This window comes from Equus caballus, chromosome 17, assembly GCF_041296265.1.
Source record: "Equus caballus isolate H_3958 breed thoroughbred chromosome 17, TB-T2T, whole genome shotgun sequence".
NCBI classification, from domain to species: domain Eukaryota; kingdom Metazoa; phylum Chordata; class Mammalia; order Perissodactyla; family Equidae; genus Equus; species Equus caballus.
Genome location: NC_091700.1, coordinates 55,617,278 through 55,636,779, shown reverse-complemented (window position 1 = coordinate 55,636,779; position 19,502 = coordinate 55,617,278). Strand labels below are relative to the sequence as shown.

The window sequence follows — 19,502 nt, the reverse complement described above, 5'->3', positions numbered from 1 at the left end:
AAGATTGGCAGTGGATAAGTGGATAAGCTCAGGGCAAATCTTACTCAGGAAAAAAAGAAAATTCTAGGAAAAATCTTTGTCTACCCAAAGGTCGTGAATATATTATGTTTCCTTCTAAAAGCTTTTTTTTTAACCTTTTGTATACTGCTACTATCTAGAATATGAAGTTTTTAATCTTCTATTTTTTATTTTTATTTACATCTTTATCCTGTATTTTTCATCCTTTTTCTTAATCTTTTTTATTGTGGTATAATACACATAACATAAAATTTACCATTTTAACCGTTCTTAAGTATACAGTCCTATGGTATTAAATACATTTGGATTATTGTACAACCATCACCAGTATCCATCTCTGGAACTTTTTCATCTTCCCCAGCTAAAATTCTGCACTCATTAAACACTAACTCCCCATCTTTCTTATATATTTTTAAAGGATAATATTTTTAACACTTTCCACTTTTCTTATAACAAAGTTAACTGTACCAGATCAACATTCACAAATATATTTTAAGACCTTAATTCCTAATTTTTACAATCCCTAATTCCTAACTTTAAAGTGCAAACTGTCAAAAAAGAATATAGCTTAAATATTTGAAAATGTTTTACTCTTTGTTTTATATATTTTTGATTTACTTTACATAATTTTGATTTAGCACTATTATGTTAAAATGACATAGCGGAGGCAGAAAAATATTCTTTTGTCAATTTAAGGCAATATTCATGATAAAAAAATCAAATTAGAAACTATGAATGTGATTGGGATACAAGTAGTTTCCAGACTTCTTTTTTTCTATTTCAAAATCATATTATGGTGAATAATATCCAAATAGGTCAAAATTTGGAATTTAAGAGACTTTATTTTATAAACTTTTATTGTGGATATATTTGCTATATTTGAATTGGGCTATACATGTTATTTTTGCATGAAATTTTTATCAGTCTGCCTAATCATTTTTAACTTATTTAATATTATTTAAATAATTTAACATTATAGAATGGGATATATCTCTTAAAAAGTATCATTTTGCAACCCTTTTTCTTATTGGTGGCAATACTTATAACTTTGCCTTCTGTTGGTATTCATCTCTCTGAAATACACTTAAATCTGTAATATTTTCATTATGTAGATTTGGGAAATTCAAATAAGTAGTACAATGGCATAAATGCTATCAGAATGTTGTTTCTTTCCCCTGTATAGATATTTACTCACATTTTCTCTTTGTATATTTGTGTCCCATGTATGCAACCCCCCAAAAAAATTCCTGTAATGAGAGGAAATTCAAGAAGAAGCTTCCCTGTGTATTTCTTCTTTCCTAACTACTTCATCCTGTGTACCCAATTCTCTTTCCTTTAAATTGCATCTGTTTAATTTTAACGTTTGCTTTAAGTTTATCGTGTTTGTCTTGTCAGGGATGACAGCTGGTTAAACTGTAAAAATGACCTGTAATGGCTAGAGTGGGTGCAGGAAATAACTAGTCACCTTGCTTTCCTACAATTCCAGGTCATCACTTAACCTCACCCCTGTTTGCTCACCATCCCTTTTGTCTCTTTTCCCTTCTCAGCCTTAGGAATGGATTCCTTGAGCTACTCCACTGTTCACCAGCTCTGTTTGAGAGAATACCCTCTATGCTTTTGGGCTACACCTTCTCCATTCATCTTCTTGTTCCCTCATCCTCTGCTTCTTATCCCCTTATTATAGTGTGAAAAATATGAGGGGGTAGTAAATATGTTGTTTCTCCAGTATAGATCAAATGATTCTAACTTGTAAAAGAAATGTAGGTAAGTTATGTAATTCAAGCCTCTTATGTTTCTTGACCCTTTACATCCAACTTGATGAAGTTTTTCTCAAGGTGCTTAAGCTAGAATTTAACTTGTTTTCACTTTCTTCCATGGCACTTTTATTTACTGCTTAAATATCCATTGGTTGCTAATTTTACAGATTATAGAAGGCCTTGGTCCATGGTGTTAGACTTAGCATATGGGAAATCCCAGCACACAGACTAATTAAATGTCATCAGTGCTATCGTTGTAATTAATATCATAAGATACCATTTACTGAGCCCTGTCCATGTGACAGGCACTGTGTACTTATCTTAACTCTTACAATGGTTCTGTGAAGCAAGTCGGACTATTCCCATTTCCAAGGTAAAGAGGGGTGAAATCATTTGTATATCGTCTCATATGTAGAGTATGGTAGAGGTGGATTGGAACTCAGATTCTTCTGACTCCAAAATAGATATCTCTTAAGTTCTATGCTTAATTATTCTTAGGCAAGAATGTATTTTCTAAGGAAAGAATATTCTGAAATGATTCTGCAATCTACCCTTGAATAAGTAAGTAAAATGGTTGTATACACGGTATCAAAAATGTGAATGATGTATGTCTGCTAAATTTTTATGATTGGCATGTAAGTATGCTCTTGTGTATTTTCTGTTGTCCTCCATTGCATTTTTGCAGTGCTTAACAGGAGTCAGCACAGCACTGTAGTAAGAAGATATGCATTGGGGTAAGCAGACCTGGGTTCAAATCCCAGCTTTAGTATTTACTTAATGTTTAATCTCTCTATACCTATTTCTTCTTTAAAATTCATAAAATAAGTGTACTTTGTAGATTGCTACAGGTACTAAATAAGATCTGTGGTTAAAAGCTTTTCACAGAATGCTTGGTCCGGAGTAATACTCATAGACATGAAAGACCATTGAAGCTACAATAGTCCCCCTTATTCACAGTTTTCCTTTCCATGGTTTCGGTTACCCAAAGCCAACCCCAATCTGAAAATATTAAATGGAAAATTCAGGAAATAAACAACTCATAAGTTTTAAATTGTGTGCTATTCTGAGTAGCCTGATGAAATCTCACACCATCCAGCTCCATCCTGCCAGGGATGTGAGTCATCCCTTTGTCCACTGTATGTGCTACCTGCCTGTTAGCTTAGTAGTCACTTAGTAGCCATCTCTGTTACCAGATAGACTGTCACAGTATCACAGTGCTTGTGTTTAAGTAACCCTTATTTTACTTAGTAATGTCCCCAAAGCTCAAGAGTAGTGATGCTGGCAATTCATATATGCCAAAGAGAAGCCCTAAAGTGCTTCCTTTAAATGAGAAGGTGAAAGTTCTCAACTTAATAAGGAAAGAAAAAAAATCGTATCCTGAGGTTGCTAAGACCTACAGTAACTTTTACGACAGTATGTTGTTATAATTGTTCTCTTTCATTATTAGTTGTTGTTAATCTCTTACTGTGTCTAATTTATAAATTAAACTTCATCATAGGTATGTATGAATAGGAAAAAACATAGTATAGGTAGAGTTTGGTACTAGCCACAGTTTCAGGTATCCATTGGAAGTCTTAGAATGTAACCCCCGTAGATAAGGGGAACTGTATTGTCAGGTACTGGTGGTATTGTCATTGATCCTCAGAACAGCACTGTGAGGTACACATGTGTAGGGGTGGAAGACAATTCCTCTCCCCTCTAGGTCTTTCTGGCTGGGCTTTGAATTAAATTGACGTGAGACAGAATAACAAGAGAAGATCAAACAAAGCTTTATAGCATGTATTCATGGGAGAAACCAAGGAAAACTGAGCAACTTACCAGAATGGCTAAGGTTGCAACCTTAAATACCATCTTCAGCTAAACACAAAGGAGGATGTTGGGCGTGGGGAGAGTCAGTTAAGGGAGATTAGCAGAAAAAGCACAGTAAACAAGAGTAAGGTAATTATGCAGATTTAAGTCCTTGCCTTCTGCATTGATGAGTTTCTAGAGTTAAGGTCATCCCTCTTCCTGGTACAGAGAGGGAGATATCTTTACAAATGGAGATTTCCCTTACAAATGTAAATGTCTCTTACAAAGGATAACTTCTACTTGGTTTTTAGAATTTTTCATATGTCTGCAGTTTTTAAAAAAAAAATAACCAGCCAAAAATAATCCTCATGCCAAGAGACACATCTTGAGATGGCAAATTCTGATCCCCCACACATGTTGATATTAACATTCCCAATTAACAAATGAGAAGATGGGTCCTTGCAAGTAATTAACTGACCAGCTCACATCACTACATCCAACGTAAAGAATTTCTAATTCTTGTATCTGATCAGGTTTTTCTGCTATACCATGCAGCCTCCAACAGTTCAATATTAGAATGCTAAATACATTCAAGATCCAAATTACAATTCAGTAGATGAAATGTGGTTAGTTTATTTTATACAACACGTTTTTCTAGAGGATCACATTTTTAACAAAATGCAAATTCAAGACTTCAAATCCCTTTACTAATCCCTCTACTAACAGTTGTTAATTTTAATACTTTGGACCTAAGCATGTGGGATAGATCCTTACGGCATGGTCAGGAGAAACAGGAGGCCAGTGAGAAGTTTAAACTTCACCCTTGAAGTATTCTTAATACATGAAATTGTATTGCTTTACTGCTGTGTTCGAACCATGGAAAAGCCTTTGGTTGTAAACATAGTCAAGTTTTTGTGGCCAGATGATGTGTTGGTGAAAATATCTCAGTATACAAGGAGGCATCTAGATAATATGTACAATGGTCAAACTATCTAAAATTTAGGAAGATACATTTCAAGTCCATCTGTAACTGCTATTGGAACAGATGTAGAACTGACTTGATCTACAGAATTCCCTTATGGGTGCTGCAAGCTATTATGTGAAGGAGTAGATTTTTAAAGTGATGCCACTTAAAAATGTCTTCATGGATTACTAGCATGTGTTAATCATATAACGTTGACAGTATTGTCTTGTGCACATTTTCTTCTTAGTAGTCTTGGTATTTGACAGTAGGTGAAGTCTATCTCAGCTGGGGCCCGCCTAGTGTAACAGCTCCTTCTCCCCCCAGCACAGGGAGGGAGGAAGTGAGCTTAAGGGAATATGACAATTCTTAAGCAATTTAGCTGCTGTTTTGTCAAGTCAGCATGTCCTAGGTCTGGGCAGTGCAGACAGCTCAGTCTCTCTGGAGGCTGCTCTGCTGAACCCTTCCTGCTCCTTCAGTGGTCACTCCAGATCCCCCCACCCCATTCACCCACACCCTCTTGCTGCTATCGTTCCCTCACCATGGCAGGCCACCTTCTTGACCAGGATCTTTCTTAATGACCCCAGGCCATTGTTACCATGGGTACCAGTTCTGGTCAGGGAATTCTATAAATCAGGTAACTTTACATTTTAAGTGAAGAAGATAGGTCTTGTATATTTCTGATTATGGCAACTAAACTTGGAAGGTGAGGATTTATGTATAAGGCAGAAGTGAAACTAATATTTAATGAGCAGCTACCATACGCCCAGGGTTTTCTTGTCTAAGTTCATTCATTTCAAACTTAAATCAACCTTTTTGGGGTAAATGCATTTTACAGATTAAAAAAAGGTGAAGTTAAGAGGGAAACTTACCCAGGGTCATACATCTAGTTAGCTGAACTGAGATTTATGTCAAGCTTTGTAAGCAAACACATTTTGGGGTTTGGAGCTGGTAGAACCATTAGTGTCTTAGATACTGTGTTCTCTTTTATATTCCATGGCTGGTAGGACCTCTTTGGCATTGTGTCTCTTTTGTTTGCCTGTAGTCCTAGTGCCTTAGTTTTATTCATTTTTTTCTATGCTTGATGCTTAGCTTAGCATAGATCATATAGTAAGTTCTTGATAGATGGTAAGTAAATGAGCACACAAAGAATATAGGGTTTGAAATCAAGCAGAACTGACTTCAAATTCAGTTTAACATAACCTCATGTCATTTTTTTTGTAATTGGGAATAAAAATGCCTACCTTAGAGGTTTGAGAAGCCAATGAAATCATGTATATGAAGGACCTATCAGTGCCTGATGTGAACTATGCATGCTTAATGTGTTTCCTCCCTTTTCTTCTCCTCTCTCCCTGCATAAGTGCTTTATGTTGTTATGAATTATCTTTATTTTACTCTTATTGTGCAAGATCCCTGCAAGAATCATTCATTCCTGCTTGAATTAGCATGCTACCTAATACCATGTCAAATGTGTCCAGATTTTTTATTAAATATTTTTGATGTTGATAATTGTTTGGTAAGGTGTTACAAATTCTCAATTGTTCTCCAAATTGTACAAATTATTTCAGTATTGTTTTCTTTTCCTGAAAATGACTAGGTGTTATTCAACACCACAAAATATTTAATGTGCACCAGTCTCAGTCCATAGGTAATAACTTTCTCAGAAAATTTCATATTTTCATATCTGCAAAGTAAAGTCATCTGCATGTACTTAATATTCAATGCTTGTTGACTAATATTTGCTTATAATATTCCATTAGGTTTTTACTTCATTTTTGTAATGACACTGTGGAATAGTTAAAAAAAAATTTTTTTTGAGAAGTTTTGTTGACACATTTTTTTAAACAGTCAATTAAAAGCATGACATCAGATCTGAAATCATCTGAAAGGAAATGTCATTTTTTTCTTCTAAATGTAGAATTGCAGAATTTCAGAGTGTAAAATTTTCTCTTCCAAAGTTTTAGTGGCATTTTAGACACTTACTTTAGAAATCAAATTAAAGAATAGGAACGGTATGTGGTGTCAAGTTATGAGATTACTTACATGTAATATTAGACGCTTCAAGAAATAAGCTTTTGGCATTAATCTTGCTTAACAGTTATATTTTTAAAATTTGAAAATAAAATCAGACCAGATGGACTGAGAGAGTGGCCAGCACCTTTCTGCGTGGTAGAATTGCTATTGATTTATGACAAATGCCAGTAAGAGCAGGCAGGGACTGGTTTGTTGCTGTCAGAGGAGAACTAAAAGCAGACAGGTTTTGTTATCAATCACTGGTTGTCGGTGTAAGACAGCAGCCGCTGTTATAATTGATTTGATGGCTCCGAATGACTTGAGCTTTAGTGGCCAAAGCGGATTGTGGCAACTCAGCCATGCAAGACATTGACATGAAGAAGAAGTGACATGACTCCTCAGAGGTGAAGTCAGATGACTTAAAGGGGCAAATTTACTCACCAATTCAATAATTCATAAAATTCAACTTTTGATATGAGATGATGTTGATGAGCAAAAAGAGAAAATTAGGTTTTTGTTTTCAATAGTCAGACTTTATAGTGCTTTTTGTTGGATTAGACTATCCTTTCGTGTTTTCTTTTTTCACCCCCAAGACTCTATTATCCATAAATAATACTTATTATTATATTTGTTTTAATGCAGAACACATATTGTGTGTGATTTCCATTACTAAGCCATTTGATGGGAATGTGAGTTGGGGGGAGGTGGTGGGGACAAAGAAAGGGGGACCATAAGAACTAGATATCTACTTTCATCTATGGTCTTGATTTCTGAACTCTAAGATTATGGATAACTTGAGTTTCATTGAATCAAGCAACTTCAGGAACTAAACACAATGAAAGGTGAGAGTTACTGATAATATCATGCTTCATTGCTATGTAAATCATGCCAGATTTCTGAGTGCACATATAGATCAATCAGTTGGGCAAATATACAGGTGTTTGTGTGTATGCGTGTAATGGCAACTTGGTTTCCATGCCAAAGTTTTCAGGCGTAAATAGATTCTGATCTGGGCCAGTTAAGGAAAATGTTTCCTCTCAGCAACTTACTGACTGTCATTCACTTCCTGGAGTATTGGGTTGAGAGGGCTCAATTGGAAAGAACATTGTGCTCACTTAGTGATGTCTGTGATGGGTGCTGAAAAGGAAGGTGACAGATTACTACATATTTGCCCTCTGAAGCGTACTTTAACCTGTTGAGGTTGACAGTGGAAAGAGACTGGGGTGAATATGTGCCTTGGGGTTTTTTTTCCTAAGCAAACATATATCAGAAACCTAAGGGCCATGATAGTGAAGGTACAGAGACTTAAATATAATCTCTCATATCTCGGATATCATTCTTCAGATTTTATCTATAATGAATTCATCAAAGGTTATATGTTTTTCTTTTATAAGGACATCTACCAGAAATCTTTCAGCGTATTTTTATTTCAAACTTTAGAATAAGATGATGGGACACACTGATTACATCCTACTTTTTCAATAGGAGATTTTATTATCATCTTCTTAGTAGTTATACTCAGATTATGGTGTTTTAAATTGAAATTTTTATGGAAATTAAGTTCTGGCTTTGTTTTTAGAAAAGGAAGTCACTAGAAATCTATTTCTTCCCAGTTTTACTCAATAATGAACATTTTCTTATTAATGTGCTTATCTATTGGAATTTTTCTTAATAGTCTTTTTTGGATAAATTACATGTAATTCAAATAGTTCTCAATAAGCAATGATATAAGAATAAAGATTAACATCTAAGTGAGTGCCTTAGAAATTACAGAATCTAGATATTGAAGGAATCTAAAGGTCTATCCCTAGTGGCTTTGAAACTTTTTGGACTTCAACCACATTTAGAAAAACATGATACACCAAAACCTACTGCATATATCTGTGCACACACTTACCTAAATACCCAAAGACAAAAAATGCACAATTTTTACCTTTGCTTCATGTGATGTAGTCTATTTTCGTTTCTAACTCAGTCTGTTCTAATCTACTGTATTCCATTTAAAAAAGAATGTATAATGGCAGTCCTGGTGTATAGAGACCTGAAATTTAGAAAATACTGTTCTATTCTAGTTCTCTCATTTTACTGATTAAGAAACTAAAGCCAAAACTGAGAGGTACCCTTGTCCAAAAAAAAATTAATGCTAACACCACAGTCTCCTATTAAGAAGTAACAAAGATTAGGCTCCAGACCCTCAAGGAATTTATAGACTGAATTGTAAAGAACACAAACACAGTTAAATATATTACATCATTAATAACCAACCCCTTTAATACTAACTTATAATAAATAGAACTATAAATAAATACTTAAGATTATAGTAATAAGAATACAGATAAACTAAAAAGACTTTATAAACAAAATATTATTTGAACTAAATTTTGAAGGAGTAGAGAATGGTAAACTATTTGTTTCAGAAAAGGACCTTTTTGGGAAGGTTTTTTAACAGCATTCTGTACAGATCAGAAAACGCGACAAATCAAATTTTACCAAACAATGACAATCAGAGTTGGAGTTTGTTAACTCACTTTGGCTATATAAAGAACATTATGCTGTTATTGTTCTGAATTAATCTAATATCCCGCAAAGAGTCAACATAGTTTAGCACAGTGGATCAGTGCTCATAATAACAGGCTTTTAAATATACTCAGTGACACAGACACTAGGATGCTGACAGATGATCAGTAGAGACCATCTAGATGTTAAAAACCATCAAATTCAAGTGAAACCACCAGAAAAGAAGCTAGAAATCTTTCTAAATTTAGGTATAAACATTTTCATTTCAGCTATGAAAAGCTCAACAACTTGACTTTTGGGTTCTTCTCGCTGTTTTCCTTTTTAATAGGTATATTGGCCTATGGCTAACAAGCAGCCTCGTGTGCTTCAAATATGACAGTTATGTCTTTTACGTTGATTTACTGGCTCATTCTCTTTCTAAGCTTTTTAACTGTAGTGATTGGTGTAATTACAGAGCTGCCTCTACTGTGTGAAGGCACAATTTGCAGGTCAAAAATGTTATACAGAAGTAGGTATGGTGGCTGTCTAATTAGGTTGCTTAATATTTATCAAAATGGCATTCATTTTTGTTGTTGTACTGTTGCTTGTCTCAGCGTTCCAAATATTCTTTCTTAATATAACTATATGATTGGATTTTCTTTTGAACTTTATGAGACGTTAATCAGAGTTAAACATTTAAGCTCGAAATACCATTTGCTGTTAAGCATAAAATCTACAGTTTCTTTATCAGTGTTTTATAGTTTAATGCTGAGACATTCCCTCAATACGTATGCATTGTGTAGCTCCCAGGAGTGTCTATTGTAGATGCTGGGGCTCTAGCTATTCCTTCCCTTGTAGATAAGGTCCACCTTCTCTTGCATCAGCAAGTAAATAAATAAATCAAATAACAGCTTGTTATAAATGCTGTGAAGAAAGTAAATGAGATGTGGTCATTGGTGGAAGCCTTTCTTAGACAGTGACGTAAGAGCTACAAAGTAAAGGGAGGCCCTGGAAGGTCCCAGCTAATAAAAGAGCAAGGAAGAAGCAATGGTGAATGGATGGGGTCAGGAAAGATCTGGGCTTATTAGATGAACCAACAGAAGAGCGATGTTGATGAAAAAGTGGTGAATGAATGGCAAAGATGAATGAATGGAGAAGTTTTAGAGAGAGGCTGGGATAGAAGGCAGTGGCCTTTGTAGGTAAGGTAGGGAGTTTGAATTTTATTTGACAGCAATAACAGTATCTAATTTTTATTGAGCACTTACTAGGCACCAGGAACTGTGCTAAGTATTTTATATGTGTATCTTATTTGATCATTACAACATCCCTGTGAAGTAGGAGGTAATATCTCTTGTTTTTAAATGACAAAAGTAAGGTTCAAAAAGATTAAATAACTTGCCAGTATAACAACAGCTAGTATGAGGAGGAGTGGCCTCAAATCCCAATAGTCAGGTTCTATTTAAGTTCTTCTTTTTTATAGATCTTATATCTTTTTATATCCTTTTCCCATTTTTATTGTTTCGTCGGTGTTTTTCTTAATTATTTATAGGAATTCTTTATTCATAAAGATATCACTCAACATTAAGTCATTTATAATAAAATTACCTACAGAATTTTCCTTAGAAATAGATAAGCTTATTCTAAAATTCAAATAGAAAAACAAGCAAAAGCTAGGAAAAGTATTAAAACTTGAGAAAAACCAGTAGGGGGTCTAGCCTTACCACATATTAAAATATGAACCAACAAACAAGAAACTGGGAGAATATATTTCAACTCACAAAGACTAATTTCTCTTTTATATTCTTTTTGATGCCCACATTGTCAGACTTGTCCAGTAAGAGCCCTCTTCAAGTTTCTGGGTCCCTTTAAAACCACACCAGGCGTTTTTTTAATAGTCCTTCCAGTTGGGCAACAATATGTCCTAGGCTCATTTTGACTATTTTTTTCCCCTTCTGCAGAACTGGAATCAATTGCTCTCCACAGATACTCACTTTCTTTAATGGAGAAGAGAGTTGGAGACCAAAATGTAGGTATTAGGGCTGCATGTCAAATTATATGTATAGTGGCAGACTGACTGGTAAGGCCACACCAGGCCTCTTTAATAACAGACTAGACAAGAAATCCCTTTTCTAAGTTCAAAAGTTCACAATGGTTTATTTTTCTCTGCATCACATCTTCCTAACAATAGAAATAACAGGCGACATTTATGTAGCTACTACTGTAGCTGGGCAGTGTTTTGCCGTTACATGTACTAACTGATTCTCTCATCACAAAAATTCTATAATTAATAGGTGTATATATATACCTATTATCTCTCTCTATATATATAGGTATGTGTGTGTGTGTATATATATATATATATATATATTTTCAGTCTTATGTATAAAACTGAAATGCCGTTTATACCTACCTCTATTGAGAGAGAGAGAGAGAGAGAGAGAAAGAGAGAGAGATGAGGAACTTTAGGCACAGAAATGTTAAATACCTTGCTCAAGGATAAATAGCTAGTAAATGGCAGATGTAGGATTCAGACTCATGCATTTGTCCCTATTCTTTACTTGAGAAAGATGGATGGATGACGATAAGGACTCCTATGGGGAAAAAGTTTCCAAATGTCCTTGTTCATTTTAGGCAGACATTTGGGAAGGAGGCAGACTGTGTATCAGCCCAGACAAGTTCTAACAGTCCTCTTCCCTGAGTATCAAATACTTGTTTACTATGCTCTATGTGACCGCGTGGATATAGAACCTAATTATCATCCCAATTTCCTGCACAATAACCTATACTCCTAAGGAACTATATTCTAGATTTGACCACCAGCTGTTGCCAGGGGAAAATAAACTCCCTTTGTTACTGCAGGTCACAGTGACCTTGCAAGAAATCCACAGAGGTTTGCTTTGTTTTGAGGAGGTTTCTTCAGATAGAGCTAATTCACTGACCCCATTGGGAGACACGGTAAGGAATAAAACATTTAATGTAAAAAAGAGCCTGTTTCTTTGAAGGTCTTCAGTCTTTTTATAGAAAAAGTAATTTGTGTGAAACGCCTTTATCAACTAAGTTGATATTTTATTATTATTGTTGATTTCTAACCTCTAATCTCTGCTACATTCACTGGGAACTTTTAGCCAACAGTCTTGCACACTATTATTTTTAATGTGTTTGTATTTGCACCTAAGGCTAATTTTTTTAAATTATTATTATATTTCATTTTAACACCCACTTGCTTGCCTGTCTTTCTCAAATGTCTACTGAGGACAGTTAACCATTAATTGACAAGTGAAATACTTGAGATAGGAAGAGTCCAACAGATCACCCCTCTTATGAGTGCAGGGCTGCTAGATCAGCCATCTGTAGACTCTTAGGCTGAATCTGTGACTTAGTGGAAATGGAAGAAATACGTGAAGGGTTGTGGATTCCTGACTTGGCTAACTGGACCAGGAGGTTCAGTTATCTCCTGAGGCCCTGAAGTAGGTATCAGGAGCTATATACGTAGCACAGAGCCAGCGATGGAAAGGCCAGAGAAATAAGAGCAGACATATGGAACCCAGCCATTGCTTGGGGCTGATGGTTACCCTATCATAAAGTGTTATGTTCAGATTAACTCATTCTGTCTGTAAGCAACCTAGTCATACAAATTCAGAATTATTTGATTCATTGATTCCTGTTTTGTTGTATGTGCATGTTGGAGAAAACATTAGTTACATGTAAACAATTGCGTACGTGTACACATATGTAGGTACACACCCACAAACACTATATTATTATATATAGAGATGAAAATAACTGGTTTGTACAAAATGCTTTCTATAAACTTGGCTATATGAAATAATAATATATGCAAATCTATATATTTAATTCTAGAATAATGTTCTTGTGAAGTTCAAATTTATGTAATACAATAGGCTTTATAATCTGTTAAATATGGCAGCTACATTTTCAAAAGAAATAATTCCTCGCCAAGTTAATAATCAGGTTGGAGTTTTAATAAGTAATTATAAATTTTTAGCAGAGAAAAGGCATTGGTCATCAAAGCAGATGATGTTATTTTTTTTCTGTCCTTTACCTTTGTAATAAGTCTTTTTCTTAAGTTGCTTTCTGCTGTTTAAAATGGTAGCATTCGTGTTCTAGCAATAATTGTAGAGGTTTGAGTTATTATAAACTTTGAATATCAATTTCTCCCCTTCTGTGACAGTTCCACCACTAGGGAAGTCAGGCTTGCAAGGTCTAATTACTGCAGCGTTTTGATATCCCCAGCTACAGTATTGGCAGGAATTTAAGCCATGGTAGAATTCATTGGTGACACCGTTGTAACTAAAAAGCACAGAATCTGTTTTCAAGCTTGTTCCGGATGGAATCAAGTATTGGATGATGTCAAATAGTCTTGCTGTAAGTTCAGAAGTGCCTTGGACGATTCTAATATGAAATGCTAATTATTTGCAATAGAATGTAAATAAGGTGGCACTAAGTCTTATTTGCAGTGACTAATGAAAGCTGTTGTACTGTAATCAGTGAGATACAGAGCAACGGGGCAATTCATTAGCAAAACCACAGTTGACACGCAGTTAATGCATGCCAGTCTGGACTTTCCTTTTGCTTCTCTTTGCTTCTATTATTTCTTCTCGTGGATAATAATAAGTCCCATATGGAACACGTATAATAAGGATAAGAAGAAACCAGCAGCTAAATTTTGCCAAGCTATGTCAAATATCTACAGACTCTAAGTCTTCCTTAGCTTTTCTTTGCATATGAAAAACAACTGCCATATTAGGCTGATTGAAAATATAGTGATTTTCTAGTCAGCAAATTGCTAGTCTGAGAATATTTCATGTTATCTCTCCAGACTTGAGCAAAACTTAACTGTGCTGCAAATTATTTTATTTCCAGATATATATTACATTTCAAAGTTTAGCCACATTTTTGCGTCTCATACTTTAGCGGTAGAACACTTTTAAGAAATAAAAATACTAAATTGCTTGATACTGCTCTCTTCTCTGTGTTAGAGAGTACATGCCTTGGTAAATAAAAGTTGAAAATCTAGAATAGCTTTTCTGCTCTGGGCCGTATATTCATCACAGCAACAATAGTGCAGGATACCATACTGTTTTAAAACTTGTATAGCCAAATTTCTAACTTATATAACTATTGAAGTAAACACAACGATTATGCCTTATTCCTCAGATGGAAAAATTAGGAAGGTGACTTCTATTGTGTGCAATTTCTAGAACTGTTTCTTTCACTGACTATTCATGACTCCCATAGAGGAAGCCAGCTCATTTGATTCAATCAATATTTTATGGCCCATCTCTTTTTAAAAAGAATTTGATGTAACTTGTCTATTTAAAGGATGAAGAAGAAACTGCAAAGTCAATACTGTGATTTATTTTTGAGCTTCTTGACAGCCAGAGGTACAAAAGGAAGCAGCACAGGTTATAGAGTGCCAAAACCTGGGCCGCATCTCCTGGGCAAGAACATGCATGAATCTAGGTTCAAGGAAACAAAACGCAGGAAATTCCCAGAGTCTGAGGCCAATTAGGAGTTTCATTTACTCTTTAGTCTCCATCATTTAAAGTGCCCTAAGTTGCCCACACTTAGCTCTTTCCTTCTGTCTGAGGTAGGTATCTTAAGTCCTTAGACAATGTCGGGCCCCTAAGCTGCTCTAGAATGAGGTCACTCTGCAGTGGTCATACATGCAAGGGGCTTTCCACAGCTAGGATTGCCACATGTAACATAGGATGGTCAGTTAAATTTGATTTCCAGATAAGCAATCAATACTTTTTTTTTTTTTTTTTTAAAGATTTTATTTTTTCCTTTTTCTCCCCAAAGCCCCCCCCCCCCGGTACATAGTTGTATATTCTTCGTTGTGGGTCCTTCTAGTTGTGGTATGTGGGACGCCGCCTCAGCGTGGTTTGATGAGCAGTGTCATGTCTGCGCCCAGGATTTGAACCAACGAAACACTGGGCTGCCTGCAGCGGAGCGCGCGAACTTAACCACTCGGCCACGGGGCCAGCCCCCACAATCAATACTTTTTTAATATCACAATATCGCATAAATACTTTTTAAATATAAATGTGTCCCCAATATTGCATGGGACAAACTTATACTAAAAAATTATTCATTATTTATCTGAAATTCAAATTTGAGTATCTTTATTTTTTATTTTGTTTTCCTAAATCTGGCAACCCTACCCACAGTCTGCAGGTAAGCCTCCTGAACCGTAAGAGGGGACTGGGGGTCCTTTTATCACAAAACCTGAAGGCCCACGGTGACAGATAATCATAGTCTTATTTTTCTTCTAACTTTCCTTGAGTCTTTGATGAGGATAAATAGAAACACTGTTATTTTCTGGCAAAGAGAAACTTAGCCAAAGAATCTTTAGATAATAACAAAAAAAACTTTTATCAAGAGACCTGAATATTTCAAGTCAAGTGAACTATGGATTGATGGGAAAAGACCACATGCAACAAGGTGTAGTTCAATTAAGTTTCCAGTTGAAATAGCCAGAGGCAGAGCATCTTCTGGAAAGGTAGATGGCTGCATGGCAGGAGTGGATGTAGCGTCTCAGAACCCTATTGCCTCTAAGAACTAATGGAGGCCTGCGGCTGCCAGGACGCTGTTCCCAGCAGGTAGGGTCTCACTGAATTTGAGAAGCTTAGTTCTTAACGGGCTTGGGGTCCTTTTATACTTGGCGTTTTAAATCCTGGATATTATTCTGGAAGTACTTATACCAACAACCTGGACACTTCAAGTCTAGGGACTATTTTAAACATTGGTCTCTCCTGGTCCGTGAAAACATCTCAGTGTCACCACGAACAAATCTTCATTCTGAGTGAGGGAAGGCTGTTAGAAACCATTAGCCCTGGAGCAGTATTTTGGAGTGCTCCATTCCCTGTGGACCTTTAAACCTTGCATTGCTCTTCCTCTCCACTACAATTTGGAAATCGGTTTCTTGTAAGAGGTATGTATGTGCTGGCACATGTCTAGATAAGGTTTCAGCTGCAAAGGCCAAAATCCGGTTTAAGCAGAAAAGTATTTATAATGGCACATTAAATGGATTATAGTGTCATTGGGAGGACTTAAGAAACGATCTAGACTGAGCTTTGATGAACATCAAAAGCCATCACACAGGCCACCAAGGCAATTACTCCCTCCTCTATGATACAAAAGCGGCCTGCTGAGTTGGGAAACTGCTGCTTCAGCTGCTGGCCCCAGAACCTCACTGCCATTCCCTGACAGGAAGTCCCTGTGATCAGGAAGCTACCACCATTCCTGCCAGCCACACAACTGTGCGGCGCCTGTTACAGTCTACACTAGCCTAACAGATACCTGCCTTTCTCCTTTTCAGCATCCGCAAAGCTAGTGGCCAGATATTGGAAACTCTGCTGATGCTATAAGAAAGCCAAATGCTTCCAATGTCACGCTTGCGAGAAAAACCAGCAGCATAGCTTCTACCTCACTTCCCACTTCCTAACCTTGAGCAGTTTGGAGACTGGCCAAACCCACTCACATCCAACTGCAGGAGGATCTTTATATGGTTTTTAGCTTTCCAGCCAGTACAATACAGGAAAGCACTCCAGTAGGTGGTTAAAATGGGCGTTGACTGTCAGTCCACCATAACCAGGACCCATAACCTTATTTACAAGTAATAGTCACATCTCATTAATTTGTCTGGCTCCCCACAAAAGGGAAAAAATCAATAAAGGCCATGTTATAAGCATCTTAGACGCCTTTTGGAAAATGTTTCTGAGGACCTTCTGTAAATTATTATTATTTCCATCCATAAGGTCAACATACCAACTCTTGAACAATGGCAAGCTTTTTTTCTGGTCTTGAATTCCTAAGGGCTTTGAACATAGAATCTTTGACAGGGATAATTAGATGTCTTATGGACGATGTTTTGACCACAGTTTTATATCAAGTGTAAAAGCTTCTTTTTATGACTGTATCTTTATTCAGAAGCTTTTGCCTTGCTTTTGCTGTCAGCTGAAGCCCAACTCCTGAAAGGACACATGCAGCCAGTACTATACCAGCCATTACTTTGATGGTGCTCATCTGATTTCAGAACTAATCTGTCTTGATTGGTTCTGCGTTGGTCCCTCCAGACAGAAGCAAGTAACCTGATGGGACTGGAATTCCTTCCCTCTGTCACCTACTATTATGGCTGGGTTGATGGCAAGTGGGACATACTCAAATCCACCCAAGTTTTGTTTTGTTTATGGTATAGCCTTTTTTCCACTGTCATTACCATTGTTTTGTCAGTTGGATGCAACATGAAAAGGTTCATAGGACAATGGTGAGAGGCAAATAGGTAGAATTAGTGATAGTCCAGAAATATTTATATGGCTCTTACACCCATTTTTTCCTTGGGATTTTTAACCCACATCATCAGTTCACCTAGTTCTTACACAGATGTGGAAATGTTGACAAATAAATTTAAAAGAAACATGAATTAACAGCTTGAGTACTGAAGTATGGTTCCTCCTTTTATATTACTTGAGGAACCATAGTTGTATAAAAATCACAGTGCAATAAATTCAATAAAAATCATCTTTATTTATCAAAATAACATTTATTACCAGGACATGAAAAATGAAACTGACAAAGTAAGCTACACGTTCCTATCAATCTTTTGAAAGTTTCGTGGATTTTCTCAGTAAAACGGCCTTACTTGCAAATTCCATTTGAGCTATTCTACTCAAATTTTCACATAAGCTGGTTATAATTGTTAACAATCCCTTTTGGGAAGATGGGTGATTTTCTTTTTACTAGAACAAAAAAAGATGTGTTATAGTGTAAATGTAAAATATAAATCAAAATTCTTGATTGATATAATGTTTAGAGAGTTATTTGTGGAATTTTTCAGTATAAAAATTTTAGTCAAGTGTACATTTAGTAGGTTGTATTCTTTGCAATTGCATTAATAGAATAAATATATTAGAAAAATAAAAATCATGCAAATTAGGGCTAAGTTCCTACAATGCTTTTTAAATAGCAATTCTCTGCCCCACCCCACGTAAATACTTTTTTAATTTTCACTTGGGGATTATTACATGTATTAGATAGTGAATACTTGCAGAGGAAAATGAGTTATTGGTGCAGGTAAATAAATGGGCTTATAATGTTTGCTTACTGGCTTAAATAACTACCAATAACTGTTCTGCTAAGCTTCTACTCGAAAAGTCTAATCTTTTTCCTCTGTGTTTACCTAAAGTCTTCCTCATATATTCAGCTTTATAGATAACTGTCAGGCACACACAGAGGAGAGCACTTGCAATAGTGGTGCATTTTATTCTTTCAACCAGCATTTTTGAGCACGGATGACCTGCAGAACCCCTGACTAGTTGCTCGTTACAAAAATGAACACAATGGTTCCTGTCCTGACGTACTTCAAAGTTTTGCGGAAGAAACGATTGAGGTTTATATCACATTGTCTATATTTATTAAAAAATTTTACTTCCAGCTTTTTATGAACTTCTTTCATAGAATAAGCCTCCATATTTTCATTAAACAATAGCAATTCCTAATATTTCAGACATAGTACTTTATTAATTTTTTGGAATTTTAAAATTTTAATTTAATTTTGACTAAGTAATATCTCCACATGGTTCAAATTGAGATTTTCAAGAGAAAATACCGTGAAAAATCCCTTTCTTCCCCTTGTCCTCCAACCAGCCAGTTTCCCCTCCCCAGCATAAATGTGTGTTGGTTAGAATTAGGTTCAAGTGCATATAGAAGAAAAGTCAAGTATCATTGACTTAAATACTTCACTTAGCCAGAGACATTTGAAGGTGTCAGTCTGATGCTCATATGGAAGTTCCACAATGTCATCAGGGACTTAGACTTCTCCTGTCTTTTTTGTTTGCAGTTTTCTAAGTTTATTTGACAATCAGTGGCTAGCTCTCATCCACATTGACTGTAGATTTTTGAAGGTGGTGACAGGTACATAGGTAACCAACATATAGAGTCTGTTTGGTGAATCTTCATCGTCATTACATTTTCTGGACAACCACACATGGATATGGTATGGGGCATTCCTTATTCCTTTGGCCCAGGCAGCTTTGTTGAGCCTGGTGTCAATGCATACTTCTGGAGTTCCTGTCTTCTTCATGGCAAATTTCCAATTTCTTTGAAAGCCTATGGGGCATGCTTTTTGAAGCCCACTCCATGGCTGAGCTTGTGCATGTTGATGATGTATTCTCTGGTCCCCATCTCGTTGATGGCAGGCCTTCTCGCCACCCTTCTTCACAGGAGCCGTTCTGCCAGGCCCAGCTTGGAAAAAACAAAGGGGAGGGAGTGTCTCCTCCTGTCTTTATGTTTACCATCTTTATTCTTTAGCTTCTAATCTCAAGGCTGCCTCTTGGTCCAGTGTGGCTGCTGGAGAGTCATCTGTCATTTCTATAGCTTGAGGAGGAGAAAGAAGTCAACAAGAGCCAAAAGGCATGGCTCTATAAAGAGCTTTCCCCAACACCAAG

General features: G+C 36.1%; 1 protein-coding gene and 1 pseudogene across 3 annotated transcripts in view; one reads left to right on the top strand and one right to left on the bottom strand.

The window, feature by feature from the left end:
* Nucleotides 1-19,502, top strand: part of DIAPH3 (diaphanous related formin 3) — a 484,080-nt gene that overhangs the window by 399,804 nt on the left and 64,774 nt on the right. The window lies entirely within an intron of this gene.
* LOC102149935 (large ribosomal subunit protein eL31-like) overlaps nt 18,917-19,502 on the bottom strand; it is a 63,601-nt pseudogene continuing 63,015 nt past the window's right edge.